This window comes from Camelus dromedarius, unplaced genomic scaffold (genome assembly GCF_036321535.1).
Source record: "Camelus dromedarius isolate mCamDro1 unplaced genomic scaffold, mCamDro1.pat HAP1_SCAFFOLD_114, whole genome shotgun sequence".
Classification (NCBI taxonomy): domain Eukaryota; kingdom Metazoa; phylum Chordata; class Mammalia; order Artiodactyla; family Camelidae; genus Camelus; species Camelus dromedarius.
In genome coordinates, this window is record NW_026989787.1 from 9534545 (window position 1) to 9551826 (window position 17282).

A 17282-nucleotide genomic window follows, 5' to 3' on the forward strand; every position below is an offset into this window, starting at 1 on the left:
TCTAGGGTAGCCTATGCCAAATGACTGCCGTTTATAACAACGGCAGAGCAAGGGAATTTCAATGACAGGCAAACCTTAAAAGAATTCAGCACTTTGAGACCGATCCTAATACAAAAATTGAGAATCATACCCTGAGTAGAAAAGTAGCAAGATGAAATTGAAATAAAAAAACCATTATTGCAAAGCAAGAAGAGCCTGAGTTGCAAAGAAGTAAGAAGAAAAAGGAAAGGAGGACATCAAAATCCTAAACATGGGAGAGAGTAGCAGGAAATCATAGTTGATTTTAAGCACTATCATAAGTGAATCAGCTTTCATGACTGTCTGAAGCAAAAGGAGAGATGCATGGCCTAATGTGTTTGCAAAACAATCAGACAAACAAACACCAAAAGGTTACAGTTGGCTGACATATACCAAACAACCATGATTATTCAAGACAAAATACTCAAAGTGATGTCAAGGATCCTTCAGCACGCATCGAACTTATATCGCTGTTAGCATGTACTCAACACACTTGTATTCCAAAAACAGACACGTGCATTACTATTCATAGATACTGATCAAGAAGTGCATATCGTGAGCCTACACAAATGACGGTTTTGAATAAGAGTGGGTCAGAGAACGGGATATAGACTTACAAGTCTTCCAACAGGATGAACGAATGCCTAATTCTACCCTATGTAGAGAAGAAATGGCATAAGCCTATAACAAAGACAATTAGCTCTGCAAAACTGTACTAAGGGCAAAAGAGACAGACAGGAATGTGCACGTAGGGATTGGTTTCATTTCTAGGAATTTCAGCCCCCATGAAACAATTGGATCCATGTTCTGAGAGTGTGGGTGTTTCAGCAGAAAGCAACAGACGGATATGTAATCTGGGTGAATGGATATGACACAAACATGAGTTTCCTTGAGTGGGTCTCTGTGTACTGTGAACTTTTAGAAAGATTAATAAGTGTGAATTCATAAAATGATCATGGACACACTTCCCTCCTTTTGTACAGTGTATACAGATCTGAACAAAAGGAAAGAGGGAAGAGAAAAGGACCATGGGACCCTTGTGGATAGAATCACATTTCCTTTAGGAAAATCTCCTCTAATGCAGCATCACCCCCAACAAGGACTTGATGCATCAACCACTGGGGATGGCACTTACCGTTTGGATTCCAGGTGGAATTTTGGTGTGTACCACGAGGCGTGTTGCGGCTGGTGGATCCAAGGTAACTGGGCAGTATTCTGTGGGTGGATCAGTTTAATATTGGGTCTGCTACCCTATGTGGAGATTGGCTTAGCTCTTTTGTTCGGGAAGCTGAGTAAGTTCGAGATACTGCTGCTGCCCTGAGACCTGAGTTCACAGGTCAGTTTCCAGAATCTGAAAGGGCAGACAGTGGAAGATCTGCCAGTCATCAGCTTACTGGTGAGGCTCCGAGGTATTTTCAGACTTGCCCAGTCCTGTTGACGTCGACTTTATGGGAGACACGAAGAGAAGCTGGCAGAAACACTGGCTGCATGGATTCAGGAGATGTGCGAACACATTGATGAAAGTTGTTCTGCTACAGTGGAGATTATCGGCTTGGAGACATCTCTAGAGCATACCAGGCTCGAAAGACATTCATGAGACCTACTGAACCTCGGTGATACTGGAAGAAACATACGGAGATTCAACGTGCCCTTGAGAAAGTTACTCGATTCTCTGCTCCAAGAACGGGTCCAATATTCCTGACGTCTAAAAGAGAAGAGATGGCAGAGATGATAAAAGCGCTCATGTTCTTGGAAGAGGTCATGAGTATCCACACATCCCAAGGGGCATATACGAATCATTCAGACCGAAATGCACCAAGCCCAGGTAAGCCTATTCCCACATTTGTGCCTAGCTATCAGTCACATGCTCTTCCCTCCACTCTACTCAGGCATCCATTTCAATGGATCAGAACCTGAGCTGCTATGAATCCAGTAGGAGGAGATCAAGCCCCTACTAGAATCAGTGTTCCTCCTCCTTCACACTCGGTGAACAAGAGTGAACTCCTTCAAGGTCATATAATATCGACTAAAATAGATAGGAATTGAATACTTAGCTCACACAAAGAAATAATGACCTTCCCGTAGATTCAGGAAATGCTGGGGTTATGTATACTTTGGGCTGAAAGGAGTGTGGGAAGTGAGGGGAATCTTTGAGTGAACTTGAATATGTATTAGGCCTCAGATTTTCATGACAGTACAGGAAAATATTAAAATTCAGGTAGTGAACTGAACTTTAAAAGGCACCAAACACAATAAGTCACAGGTTATGTGGACATTCATTCACTTCCTTCAAGCCCGGGTGCACGATATCTTGGAGGTGCAGATTTGGTTGTGTTAAATTGCTTTACCCAACATGATCAGATGATTAAGACTTCTCAGCACTGATAGAAGAGCACCTGGCTCTAATAACATAGCATAGCTGCAGCAGGTTTCTCATAGTTAAATGCCTATAGGTGCTTTTGGAATCAAGCCTAAATGTTTATATTCTGTTTAGATTTTCTTGTATATTCCTAGAGAGGAATGTTACCCCTTGAAATGCCAGCATTGCCTAGTATGTGTCATTGGGAATAAAGGGCACCAGGTGCAAAAGGGAAACCCAGGTTAGGGGTTATATCATGGTTCCAATAGTTATTTCATTGTTCCATTTGTTGTTGGAGGCTTCAAGAGAAAAGGGTTGGCATGTCCCCTTCAAATATTTGGACTGCTATTTTACATTGAGACTGACTGTTTTTTCCTTAGTGCTGACAAATTCTTACACATATTGTCAAGTCTGGCTTCTAGGTTGATTTGGTAATTTTCAAAAACTAACTTCATTTTCATATAAATTCCAAAACACGTAAATCGATACTATAAACCTTCTTAAAGACTGCAACTGCCTTGTCTTCATAAGGTCAAAGCTGGTGTCTTCAGACAAACACTGCGACCATGGCTGTAAAGAAAATGGAGCGAAACAAATATACAATTTCTGTGAATTATTTGTGAGAAGTGTTGATTTGTCGATGCCCAGTAGGAAGAGGAAAAGTGCAAACTGCTCTCACTAGCTACCATAAACATAATATTGTAAACAAACACTCACCCAGCCCTTGGCAAAGGACACTAGCTAAAGAGCGGTCTGTTACTTCCAAAGACAGGATGAGGCCTCAGAAAAACCGGAAGCAGGAAAAGGCAAAGTAGAGAATGGAAACAAGTGCAGGATCTGACCTCTGGTAATGGAGCATCAAAGGTGAAACTCTGTTTTCCTTGGAAGCACACTCTCAAGCGGGCAGCAGGCATGGGCTTGAAGGTGATGCGCTGAGTGTAAGAGTTCACAGCAGATTCTTGGCTGACAGAACTCAAAGAAATCAGCTCAAAATATCCCCACATTTGAATCTGAGACCAAGATCCGAGCTGCCAAATCTGAGCTAGCAGAGGCAGCAGAAAAAGAGGGATAGGGCTACGTATGATGGCTCTCGTTAAACTCAGGGATCTAGAGTGCGTTCTTGGTTTTGGTGGGTACTTTCAATAGAGCAAAGAGAACTGTGACGCCAGTGAGACAGCAACCGCACTGGCGCGTGAGGTTGAGTTTATCGATATTTTCTATGTCCACATCCACTGCATCTGCAGGATCAGGGTCCAATTTGACATTTTGCAAGTAGACCACGTGTGGGGCTCAATCAGAGGTATCATGCATCTGGACTGAGGGTTCCTGGAGGCGTTGGGTTTGAAATCAATATTAAAAGATTTAGGATCTGCTATATTCATAACCTGGATTGGGATTACACTCTGGTTTGAGGCAGAGGATGCGGAACAGCTCTGTGGTTGCCTTCGTGAACCCATTACTCAAGAGAGAGAACTAGGAAGAGTGGTCAAAGTCCACAGCATGAGAAGATGAAGCATTACTTACAGCATTATCACCCAAATGCAGATGCTACATTTTGGACGGCATGAACCCATTACTCAAGAATGGGAGAAATAGGAAGAATGGTCAAAGTCCACAGCATGAGAAGATGAAGCATTTCTTACAGCATTATCACCCAAATGCAGATGCTACATTTTGGACGGCACTGACAGGGTACTGCACCGAGGACACATAGGTCGGTCTGCGGGATCATCCCAGCAGGCCCTGAATTATGACATGCATACATATGCTTACACTGGTGTTTCTGTAGACAGAGAAACTCTGGGAAGAACTGGTAACATTGGGACATTCCCATGGCAGTAGAAAGTACAAGCGCACTCTATGTTGGCTGATTTGGAGACACTTCAAAATGACATACAGAAGAATGCAGAGCTGAAAACCTATAGAAGCTTCATTTCCACTAGAGGAAGTGCCCTGTGCCCTTTCAGAAGTGTGAGATTAGTGTAATAAAAATGAGTTTCTACTAACTGAAACAGTATGGTGTGTTCATCACAACAAAGGCAACACCAGGATTTAGAGATATACCAGACAACACACACAGGAACAGGGCATGGCATCAAGGTCTAGGGAAAATTGTCCTCACAAAAATACCATGGAATTGCATACACCAAAGAGTCAAAAATTTGCACTTAACCAAGCCCTATAAGTCTATATTAAATACATGAAAATACCTGACCTGTAGAATAAAAGAATTATAGTAAAAGAAACAGGAAGTACCATTTTCAGTTCCAAAGAGATTGAAGGCCCAAAAAATAAGCTTTCAAACAACTAGACGGCAAAACGATACCAGAGCAAGCTCTGAAAATGGAGGTGAGGAAAACACTGATGAACCACAGTGCCTCAGAATCACAAAAGGCAGAATACCAGAAAAGGGGAAGAGAAACTCTAAAGAAGAACCCAGTAGTATCAGAAAACTCAATCGATATGATAAAAACTGGGCTAAAGTCAATCCTAAGCAGACTACATAATGCAGAGGGATTCGTGAATGACTGTGAGGACAGGGGAACAGAAATCCCTCCATCAGAAGAAGACACAATAAAGCAACTGCAAACCAACGCTAACATCACTGTTGAATCCTGGGTTAAGATAAACCAGGTAAGAATAGGAATCATAGGATTCACAAATGGAAAAGCAAGTGATAAAATAATAAATTCTGAAAAGGAATTTTTAGAAAAATCAGAATGAAACTTGCTGAAAGCCAAGAAAGTATCCTCTATACGAATTCAGGAAGTACACAGCATCCAAAAGAGGTGGAATACAAATAGACCAACAATCAGCTGTAGAATTCAAATAAACAAATTTCGTGATCATCCCAGTGATGTAAAATGCACCTCGAGGAAAGCAACTTAGTCACATCAGAACCTCCAGAGGGGTTTCAGCTGATATCTCGGCAGAAATTTTGCAGCACGAGGAGGAGTGCCAGGACATAGACCATATCCTGAAAGAGAAAAAGCTGCAATCTAGGGTAGCCTATGCCAAATGACTGCCGTTTATAACAACGGCACAGCTAGGGAATTTCACTGACAGGCAAACCTTAAAAGAATTCAGCAGTTTGAGACTGATCCTACAACAAAAATTGAGAATCCTACCCTGAGTAGAAAAGTAGCAAGGTGAAATGGAATTAACAAAACCATTATTGCAAATGCAGGAAGAGCCTGAGTTGCAAATATGTAAGAAGAAGAAGGCAAGGAGGACATCAAAATCCTAAAGATGGGAGAGAGTAGCAGGAAATCATAGTTGATTTTAAGCACTATCTTAAGTGAATCAGCTTACATGACTGTCTGTCTGAAGCAAAAGGAGAGATGCATGGCCTAATGTGTTTGCAAAACAATCAGACAAACAAACAAACACCAAAAGGTTACAGTTGGCTGACATATACCAAACAATCATGATTATTCAAGACAAAGTACTCAAAGTGATGTCAAGGATCCTTCAGCACGCATCGAACTATTTTCGCTTTTAGCATGTACTCATCACACTTGTATTCCAAAAACAGACGCGTGCACTACTATTCATAGATACTGATCCAGAAGTGCATATCTTCAGCCAACCCAAATGACGGTTTTGAATAAGAGTGGGTCAGAGAACGGGATATAGACTTACAAGTCTTCCAACAGGATGAACGAATGCCTTATACTACCCTACGTAGAGAAGAAACGGCATAAGCCTATAACAAAGACAAGTAGCTCTGCAAAACTTTACTAAGAGCAAAAGAGACAGACAGGAAAGTGCACGTAGGGATTGGTTTCATTTCTAGGAATTTCAGCCCCCATGAAACAAATGGATCCATGTTCTGAGAGTGTGGGTGTTTCAGCAGAAAGCAACAGACGGATATGTAATCTGGGTGGATGGATATTACACAAACATGAGTTTCCTGGAGTGGGTCTCCGTGTACTCTGAACTGTTACAAAGTATAATAGGTGTGAATCCATAAACTGATCATGGACACACTTCCCTCCGTTTGTACTGTGTATACAGATCTGAACAAAAGGAAAGAGGGAAGACAAAAGTAACATTGGACCCTTCTGAATAGAATCACCTTTCCCTTAGGAAACTCTCGTCTAATGCTGCATCACCCCCAACACGGACTTGATGCATCAACCACTGGGGATGGCAGTTACCGGTTGGATTCCAGGTGGAATGTTGGTGTGTATCACGAGGCATATTGCGGCTGCTGGATCCAAGGTAAATGTGCAGAATTCTGTGGGTGGATCAGTTTGATGGTGTGTCTGCTGCTCTATGTGGAGATTGGCTTAGGTCTTTTGTACGGGAAGATGTTTAAGTTCGAGATACTGCTGCTGCCCAGAAACCTGAGTTCACAGGTCAGTTCCCAGAATCTGAAAGGCCAGACAGTGGAAGATCTGCCTGTCATCAGCTTAATAGTGAGGCTCTGAGGTATTTTCAGACTTGCCCAGTCCTTTTGACGTCGACTTTATGGGAGACACGAAGAGAAGCTGGCAGAAACACTGGCTGCATGGATTCAGGAGATGTGCGAATACATTGATGAAAGTTGTTCTGCTACAGTGGAGAATATCTGCATGGACACATCTCTAGAGCATACCAGGCTCGAAAGACATTCATGAGAACTACTGAAAATCGGTGATACTGGAAGAAACATACGGAGAGTCAACGTGCCCTTGAGAAAGTTACTCGATTATCTGCTCCAAGAACGAGTCCAAGATTCCTGACGTCTAAAAGAGAAGAGATGGCAGAGATGATAAAAGCGCTCATTTTCTTGGAAGAGGTCATGAGAATCCACACATCCCAAGGGGCATTTACGAATCATTCAGACCCAAATGCACCAAGCCCAGGTAAGCCTATTCCCACGTTTGTGCCTAGCTATCAATCACATGCTCTTCCCTCCACTCCACTCAGGCATCCATTTCAATGGATCAGAACCTGAGCTGCAATGAATCCAGTAGGAGGAGAGCAAGCCCCTACTAGAATCAGAGAACCTCCTGCTTCACACTCGGTGAACAACTGTGAAATCCTTAAAGGTCAAATACTCTCGAATAAAATAGATATGAATTGAATACTTAGCTCATACAATGAAATGATGACCTTCCCCTAGATTCAGGAAATGCTTTGGTTATGTATTCTTTGGGCTGAAAGGAGTGTGGGAAGTGAGGGGAATCTTTGAATGAACTTGAATATATATTAGGCCTCAGTTTTTCAAGACAGTACAGGAAAATATTAGAAGTCAGATAGTGAACTGAACTGTAAAATCGCCAAACACTTTAAAGACACAGGTTATGTGGACAGTCATTCACTTCCGTCAAGCCCCGGGTGCACGATATCTTGGAGGTGCAGACTTGGTTGTTTTAAATTGTTTTACCCAACATGATCGGATGATTAAGCCTTCTCAGCACTGATAGAAGAGCACCTGGTTCTTAATAGCCTAACATAGCTGCAGCAGGCTTCTCATAGTTAAAAGCATCTAGGTGCTTTTGGAATCAACCTTAAATATATATATTCTGTTTAGATTTTCTTGTATATTCCTAGAGAGGAATCTTACCCCTTGAAATGCCAACATTGCCTAGTATGTGTCATTGGGATTAAAGGGCAGCAGGTGCACAAGGGAAACACAGGATGGGGGTTATTTCATGGTTCCAATAGTTATTTCATTGTTTCCTTTGTTGTTGGAGGCTTCAAGAGAAAAGAGTTGGCTTGTCCCCTTCAAAGTTTTGGACTGTTATTTTACATTGAGACTGTCTGTTTATCCCTTAGAGCTGACAAAATTTTACAGAAACTGTCAAGTCTGGCTTCTAGGTTGATTTGGTAATTTTCAAAATCTAACTTCACCTTCATATAAATACCAAAACATGTAAATCGATACTGTTAACTTTCTGATAGGCTGCACCTGCCTTATCAACATAAGGTCAAAGCTGGAGTCTTCAGAAAATCCCACCGACGATGGCTGTAAAGAAATCGGAGCGAAACAAATATCCTATTTCTGTGAATTATTTGTGAAAAGTGTTGATTTGTCGATGCCCAATAGGAAGAGAACCAGTGCAAACTGCTCTCACTAGCTACCATACACAAAACTTGTAAACACACACTCACCCAGCCCTTGGCACAGGACACTTGCCTAAGAGTGTTCTGTTACTTCCAAAGACAGGATGAGGCCTCAGAAAAACCGGAAGCAGGAAAAGGCAAAGTAGAGAATGGAAACCAGTGCAGGATATGACCTCTGGTAATGGAGCATCAAATGTGAAACTCTGTTTTCCTTGGAAGCACACTCTCAAGCGGGCAGCAGGCATGGGCTTGAAGGTGATGCGCTGAGTGTTAGAAGAGTGCACAGCAGATTCTTGGCTGACAGAACTCAAAGAAATCAGCTCAAAATATCCCCACATTTGAATCTGAGACCAAGATCCGAGCTGCCAAATCTGAGCTAGCAGAGGCAGCGAAAAAAGAGGGATAGGGCTATGGATGATGGCTCTCGCAGAACTCAGGGATCTAGAGTGCGTTGTGGGTTTTGGTGGGTACTTTCAAGAGAGCAAAGAGAACTGTGACCTCAGTGAGACAGCAACCGCACTGGCGCATGAGGTTGAGTTTTTCGATATTTCCTATGGCCACATCCACTGCATCTGCAGGACCAGGGTCCAATTTGACATTTTGCCAATAGAGCACGTGTGGGGCTCAATCAGTGTTATCATGCATCTGGACTGAGGGTTCCAGGGGGCGTTGGGTTTGAAATCAGTATTAAAAGATTTAGGATCTGCTACATTCATAACCTGGATTGGGATTACAGTCTGGTTTGAGGCAGATGATACGGAACAGCTCTGTGGTTGCCTTCATGAACACATTACTCAAGAATTGGAGAAATAGGAAGAGTGGTCAAAGTCCACAGTATGAGAAAATGAAGCATTTCTTACAGCATTATCACCCAAATGCAGATGCTACATTTTGGACGGCACTGACAGGTTACTGCACCGAGGACACATAGGTCGGTCTGCGGGATCATCCCAGCAGGCCCTGATGTATGACATCCATATATATGCTTCCACTGGTTTTTCTGTAGACAGAGAAGCTCTGGGAAGAACTGGTAACATTGGGACATTCCCATGGCAGTAGAAAGTACAAGCGCACTCTGTTGGCTGTTTTGGAGACACTTCAAAATGACATACAGAAGAATGCAGAGCTGAAAACCTATAGAAGCTTCATTTCCACTAGAGGAAGTGCCCTGTGCCCTTTCAGAATTGTGAGATTAGTGTAATAAAAATGATGTTCTACTAACTGAAACAGTATGGTGTGTTCATCACAACAAATGCAACACCATCAATTAGAGATATACAAGAAAACACACACAGGAACAGGGCATGGCCTCAATGTCTAGGGGAATTTGTCCTCACAGAAATATTATGGAATTGCATACACCAAAGTGTCTAAATTTTTCACTTAACCAAGCCTTATAAGTCTACATTAAATACCTGATTGTACTTGACCAAGATAGAAAAAGAAATATAGTACAAGAAACAGGAAGTACCATTTCAGTTCCAAAGAGATTGAAGGCCCAAACAATAAGCTTTCAAGCATCTAGATGCAAAACTCTACCAGAGCAAGCTTTGAAAACGGAGGTGAGCAAAACACTGTAGTACAACAGAGTCTCAGAATCACAAAGTTCAGAATACCAGAAAAGGGGAAGGGAAATTCTAGAGAAGAACCAAATAATATCAGAAAACTCAATGGATGAGATAATAACTGGGCTAAAGTCAGTCCTAAGCAGACTAGATAATGCAGAGGGACTCGTGAATGACTGTGAAGACAGGGGAACAGAAATCCCTTGATCAGATAAAGACATAGAAAAGCAAGTGCAAACCAACGCAAACATCACTGTTGAATCCTGGTGTAAGACAAAGCATGAAAGAATAGGATTCATAAGAGTCCCAAAAGGAAAAGCAACAGATAAAATAAAAAATTCTGAAAAGGTGTTTGTAGAAGAATCACAATGAAACATGCTGAAAGCCAAGAAAGGATCATCTATACGAATTCAGGAAGTACACAGCATCCAAAGGAGGTGAAATCCCAATACACCAACAAGCAGCTGTAGAATTCAAATAAACAATGTTCATGATCATCCCAGTGATCTAAAATGCACCTCGAGGAAAGCAACTTAGTCACAATAGAACCTCCAGTGGGGTTTCAGCTCATATCTCGGCAGAAATTTTGCTGGACAGGGAGGAGTGCCAGGACATAGGCCATAACTTCAATGAGAAAAAGCTGCAATCTACGGTAACCAATGCCAAATGACCGCCGTTTCTAAGAACGGCAGAGCTAGGGAATTTCACTGACCAGCAAATCTTAAAAGAATTCAGCAGTTTGAAACTGATCCTAAAACACAAGTTGAGAATCCTTCCCTGAGTAGAAATGTAGCAAGATGAAATGGAAATAAGAAAACGACTATTGGAAATGCAAGAAGAGCATGAGTTGCAAAGAAGAAACAAGAAGAAGGCAAGGAGGACATCAAAATCCTAAAGATGGGAGAGGGTAGCAGGAAATCATAGTTGATTTTAACACTATCTTAAGTGAATCAGCTTATATTATTGTCTGTCTGAAGCAAAAGGAGAGATTCATGGCCTAATGTGTTTGCAAAACAAACAAACAATCAAACAAACAAACACCAAAAGGTTACAGTTGGCTGACATATACCAAAGAACCATGATTATTCGATACAAAATACTCAAAGTGATGTCAAGGATCATTCAGCACGCATCGACCCAGTATGGCGGCTAGCATGTACTCAACACACTTGTATTCGGAAAACAGATGCGTGCATTCATATTCATAAATATTGATTCATAAGTGCATATCGTGACCCAAACCAAATGACGGTTTTGAATATGATTGGTTCATAGAACGTGATATACACTTACAAGTCTTCCAACAGGATGAACGAATGTCATATTCTACCCTACGTAGAGAAGAAACGGCATAAGCCTATAGCAAAGACAAGTAGCTCTGCCAAACTGTACTAAGAGCAAAAGAGACAGACTACAAAGGGCACATTGGGATTGGTTTCACTTCGAGGAATTTCAGCCCCCATGAAACAAATGGATCCATGTTCTGAGAGTGTGGATGTTTCAGCAGAAAGCAACAGACCGATATGTATTCTGAGTGAATGGATATTACACAAACATGACTTTACTTTAGTGGGTCTCCGTGTAATGTGAACGGTTAGAAAGTATCAAGACGTGTGAAAACATAAACTAAAAATGGACACACTTCCCTCCGTTTGTACTCTGTATACAGTCTGGACCAAAGGAAAGAGGGAAGAAAAAAGGACGATTGGACGCCAGTGGATTGAATCACGTTTCCCTTAGGAACCTCTAGTCTAATGCAGCCCCTCCCCCAACACTGAAATAATGCAGCAACCATTGGGGATGGCAGTTACCGGATGGAATTCCAGAAGGAATGTTGCTGTGTACTGCGAGGCTTGTTGTGGCTGATGGAACCAAGGTACCTGGGCAGAATTCTGTGGGTGGATCAGTGTGATGGAGGGTCTGCCGCCCTCTGTGGAGCTTGGCTTTGGTCTTTTGCTCGGGAAGCTGTGCAAGTTCGAGTTACTGCTGCTGCCCAAAGACCTGAGTTCACGGGTCAGTTTCCAGAATCTGAAAGGGCAGACAGTGGAAGATCTGCCTGTCATCAGCATACTAGTGAGGCTCAGAGTTACTTCCAGACTTGCCCAGTCCTGTTGAAGTCGACTTTATGGGAGACACGAAGAGAACCTGGCAGAAAAGTTGGCTGGATGGATTGAGCTGAGATGCGAACATATTGATGAGAGTTGTTCTGCTACAATGGAGAATACCGGCATGGAGGCTTCTCTAGAGAATTCCAGGCTCGAAATTCTTTCATGAGACCTACTGAACCTCGGTGATACTGGTAGAAATATACGGAGTGTCAACGTGCACTTGAGAAAGTTACTCAATTCCCTGCTTCAAGAACGGGTCCAAGATTCCTGACGTCTATAAGAGAAGAGATGGCAGAGATGATAAAAGCGCTCATGTTCTTGGAAGAGGTCACGAGAATCCACAGGTCCCAAGGGGCATTTACAAACCATTCAGACCAAAATGCACCAAGCCCAGGTAAGCCTTTTCCCAGGTTTGGGCATAGCTATCAGGCACTTGCACTTCCCACCCCTCCACTCAGTCATCCATTTTAAAGAATCAGATCCTGAGCTGCAATGAAGCCAGTAGGAGAAGAGCAAGCCCCTCCTAGAATCAGAGTTCCTCCAACTTCACACTCTGTGAAGAATGGTGAATTCCTTAAAGGTCAAATACTCTCGACTTAAATAGATAGGAATTTAATACTCAGCTCACACAAAGAAATGATGACCTTCCCGTAGATTCAGAAAATGCTGTGGTTAAGTCTTTTTCGGGTGAAGGGAGTGTGGTAGGTGAGGGGAATCTTTGACTGAACTAAAATATGTATTAGGCCTCAGTATTTCAAGACAGTATAGTCAAATATTATAAGTCAGATAGTGAACTGAACTGTAAAAGTCGTGAAAGACATTAAAGACACAGGTTATGTGGGGCGTCTTTCCCTTCAGACAAGCCCCGGGTGCACGATATCATGGGGGTGCACACTTGGTTGTGTGAAATTTATTTACCCAATATGATCGGATGATTAAGCATTCTCATCAATGATAGAAGAACAATTGGTTCTCAATTGCCTAGCAGAGCTGCAGCAGGGTTCTCATAGCTAAAATGCCTCTAGGTGCTTTGGAATCAAGCCTAAATGTATAATTTTGTTTGGTTTTTCTTGTATTTTCCTAAAGAGGAATGTTACCCCTTGAAATGCCAACATTGGCCAGTATGTGTCATTGTGAGTAAAGGGAACCACATGCACAAGGGAAACCCAGGTTCTCGGTTATTTCGTGGTTCCAATAGGTACTTCATGGTTCCGGTTGGTGTTGGAGGCTTCAACAGTAAAGAGTTGACATATCCCCTTCAAATTATTGGACAGTGATTTTACTTTATAACTGTCTATATTTTTCTTATAGTTGACATAATGTTACAAAATTGACAGGTCTGGCATCTAGGTGGATTTAGTATGTTTCAAAATCTACCTTCATTTTCTTATAAATCCCAAAACATGTAAATCAATTCTATTAACCTTCTTAAAAACTGCAACTGAGTTATCAACACAATGTGAAAATTGGAGGCTACGGACAAACCCTCCCACCATGGCTGCATATTAAACAGAGCTAAACAACCATCACAATTCTGTGAATTATATCTGTAAAGTGTTGATTTATCGATGCCCAGGTGGCAGAGAACCAGTGCAACCTGCGCTCACTCCCACCCATGTACACAGCAATGTAAACATCCACTCACCCAGCCCTTGGCACAGGACACTTTCCGAAGTGTGGTCGGTTACTTCCAAAGACAGGATGAGGCCTCAGAAAACCTGGAAGCAGGAGAAGGCAAAGTAGAGAATGGAAATCTGTGCAGGATCTGACCTCTGCTGATGGAGCAGCAAAGGTGAAACTCTGTTTTACTTGGACGCACACTCTCAAGCGGACAGCACAGATGGGATTGTAGGTAATGCGCTGAGTGTTAGAAGAGTGCACAGCAGATGCTTGGCTGACATAACTCATAGAAATCAGCACAAAATATCCCCACAATTGATTCTGAGACAAAGATCCGATCTGCCAAATTTGAGCCAGAAGAGGCAGTGGAAAATGAGGTATAGAGCTACAGATAATGGCACACGCTGAGTCTCAGGGATCTGGAGTGCTTTGTGGGTTGTGGTGGGTTCTATCAAGAGAGCAAACCGACCTGTTACCCCATTAAGAAAGCAACCACATTGGCGTGTGAGGTTGAGTTTTTCGATATGTGCCATGGCCACATCCACTGCATTTTGCAGGCCCAGGATCAATTTGGCATTTTGCCAATAGAGCACGTGTGGGGCTCAATCAGAGATGTCGTGCATCTGGTCTGAGGGATTCAGTGGCCCTTGGGCTTGAAATCAGTATGAAAACCTTTAGGATCTGCTACAGTCATAACCTGGACAGGGATTATGGATTGGTTTGAGGAAGAGAATTCGGTACAGCTCTGTGGTTGCATTCGTGCACACATGACCCAAGGATGAGGGATCAAGGAAGAGTGGTCAAAGTCCACAACGTGAGAAGTTGAAGCATTTCCTTCAGCATTATCTCCCAAATGCAGATGCTACATTTTGGATGGCACTGACATGGTACTGCACAGAGGACACAAAGATCGGTCTGCGGGATCATTCAAGCAGGCCCTGATTTATGGCATCCATACATATGTTTCCACTGGTGTTTCTGTAGACAGAGGAGCTCTGGGAAGAACTGGTAACGTTGGGACATTCCCATGGCAATAGAAAGCACAAGCACACTCTCAGTTTGCTGTTTTGGAAAGACTCCAATATGACATACAGCAGAATGCCGTGCTGAAAACCTTTAAGCTTCATTTTCAGAACAGGAAGTGTACTCTGCACTTTCAGAATTGTGAGGTAAGTGCAATAAAACGAAGTTTTACTAATTGAAAAAATATGGTGTGTTCATCACAACAAAGGCAACACCAGCAATTAGAGATATACCAGACAACACACACAGGAACAGGACATGGCATCAATGCCTAGGGAAAATTTCCCTCACAGAAATATCATGGAACTTTGTACACCCAATGGTCTAAAATTTTCACTTAACAAAGCCCTATAATTCTAAATTAGATATCTGATATTACTTGACCAGTAGAGATAAAGAAGTATAGTAAAAGAAACAGGAAGTACCATTTTCAGTTTCAAAGAGTTTGAAGGCCCAAAAAATAAGCTTTCAAACATCTAGACTGCAAAACGCTACCAGAGCATGTATTGAAAACTGAGGTGAGGAAAACATGAAGTACAACAGTGTCTCAGAATCACAAAAGGCAGTTATCCAGGAAAGGGGAAGAGAAACTCTAAAAACGAGCCAAATAATATCAGAAAACTCAAGGATGAGATAATATCAGGGATAAAGTCAGTCCAAAGCAGACTTGATAATGCAGACGGACTCGTGAAAGACTGTGAAGACAGGGGAACAGAAATCCCTCGATCAGAAGAAGACATAGAAAAAGAAGTGCAACCCAATGCAAACATTGCTGTTGAAGCCTGGGGTAAGACAAAGCATGAAAGAGTAAGATTCATAAGAGTCCCAGATGGAAAAGCAAGATTAACAAAAAAAGTCTGAAAAGATATTTGTAGAAAAATCAGACTGTAACTTGCTGAAAGACAAGAAATAATGAGGTATACGAAATCAGAAAGTACACATACCAAAGAAGTTGGAAACCCAATACACCTACATTCAGCAGTATTATTCAAATCAACAAAGTTCATGATCAACCGAGTGATTTTAAATGCATATAGAGGAAAACAACTTAGTCACAACACTACCTCCAGAGGGGTTTCAGCTTATATTTCGAGAGGAATATTGCAGGATAGAAGGAGTGACAGGACATAGACCAAATCCTGAATAAGAAAAAGCTGCAATCTATGGTAGCCTATGCTACAAGACTGCCATTCCTATTAAAGGCAGAGCTAGATAATTTCACAGACTGGCAAAACTTAGAAGAATTCAGCAGTTAGGAACTTATCCTTAAAGGAAGATTCAGAATTCCACCCTGAATCGAAAAGTAGCAAGTAGAAATGTAAATAAGAAAACCATTATTGGAAATGCAAGAAGAGCAATGAGTTTCAAAGAATAAACAAAAAGGCAATGAGGAAATCAAAATCCTGAAGATGGAAGTGGGGAGCAGGAAATCATAGGTGATTTTCAGCACTATACTAAGTAAATCAGCTTACATAACTCTCTGAAGCAAACGGAGAGATTCATGGCGTAATGTGTTTGCAAAACAAACAACAAGCAAACAAACAATCAAACAAATAAACACAAAAAGTGTACGGTTGGCTGACATCTATCCAAAGGATACATGATAATTCAAAATAAATTACTCAAAGTGATGTAAAGGATGATTCAGCCTGCATTGACCCAGTATCGAGGCTTGCATGTAATCAACACACATGTATTCAGAACACAGACGTGTGCATTAATATTCATAAATATTGATGCAAAAGAGCATATCGTGACCTAACCCAAATGCCGATTTTGAATAAGATGGAGTCATAGTCCGTGATATAGGTTTACAAGTCTTCCAACAGGATCAATGAATGGCATATTCAACCCTACGTAGAGAATAAATGGCATACACCTATAACAAAGACAAGTAGCTCTGCAAAACTGTACTAAGAGCAAAAGAGACAGACAGGAAAGTGCACATTGGGATTGGTTTCACTTCTAGGAATTTCAGCCCCCATGAAACAAATGGATCCATGTTCTGAGAGAGTGTGTATTTCAGCAGAAAAGCAACAGACGGATATGCATTGTGGGTGAATGGATATTACACAAACAAAAGATTCTTATAGTGGGTCTTTGTGTAATGTTAACAGTTAGAAAGTTTAAAGACGTGTGAAACCATAAACAACATGGACAGAATTCCCTCCGTTTGTACTGTGTATACAGATCTGTACAAAAGGATAGAGGGAAGAAAAAACTGAACATGGGACGCTAATGGAGAGAATCACATTTACCTTTGGAACCTCTCGTCTGATGCAGCCCCTCCCCCAACACTGACAAGATGCAGCAACCATTGGGGATGGTAGTTACCGGTTGGATTCCAGGTGGAATCTTGGTGTGTTCTGCCAGGATTGTTGTGGCTGGTGGATCCAAGGTAACTGGGCAGAATTCTGTGGGTGGATCAGTGTCATGGAGGCGGTACCGCCCTCTATGGAGCTTGGCTTAAGTCTCTTTTTCTGGAATCTGTGTAAGTTCGAGATACTCGTGCTGTGCAATGGCCTGAGTTCACGG

General features: G+C 42.0%; 1 long non-coding RNA gene across 1 annotated transcript; it reads right to left on the bottom strand.

The window, feature by feature from the left end:
- Positions 1–839: 839 nt before the first annotated feature.
- LOC135320694 (uncharacterized) lies at positions 840–17276 on the bottom strand. The gene is made up of 5 exons (XR_010379955.1): positions 17082–17276; positions 13750–13822; positions 11808–12378; positions 6538–7107; positions 840–1723 (listed from the first exon to the last, which is right to left on the bottom strand). It is a non-coding gene; the product is annotated as an uncharacterized LOC135320694 (long non-coding RNA).
- Positions 17277–17282: the final 6 nt, after the last annotated feature.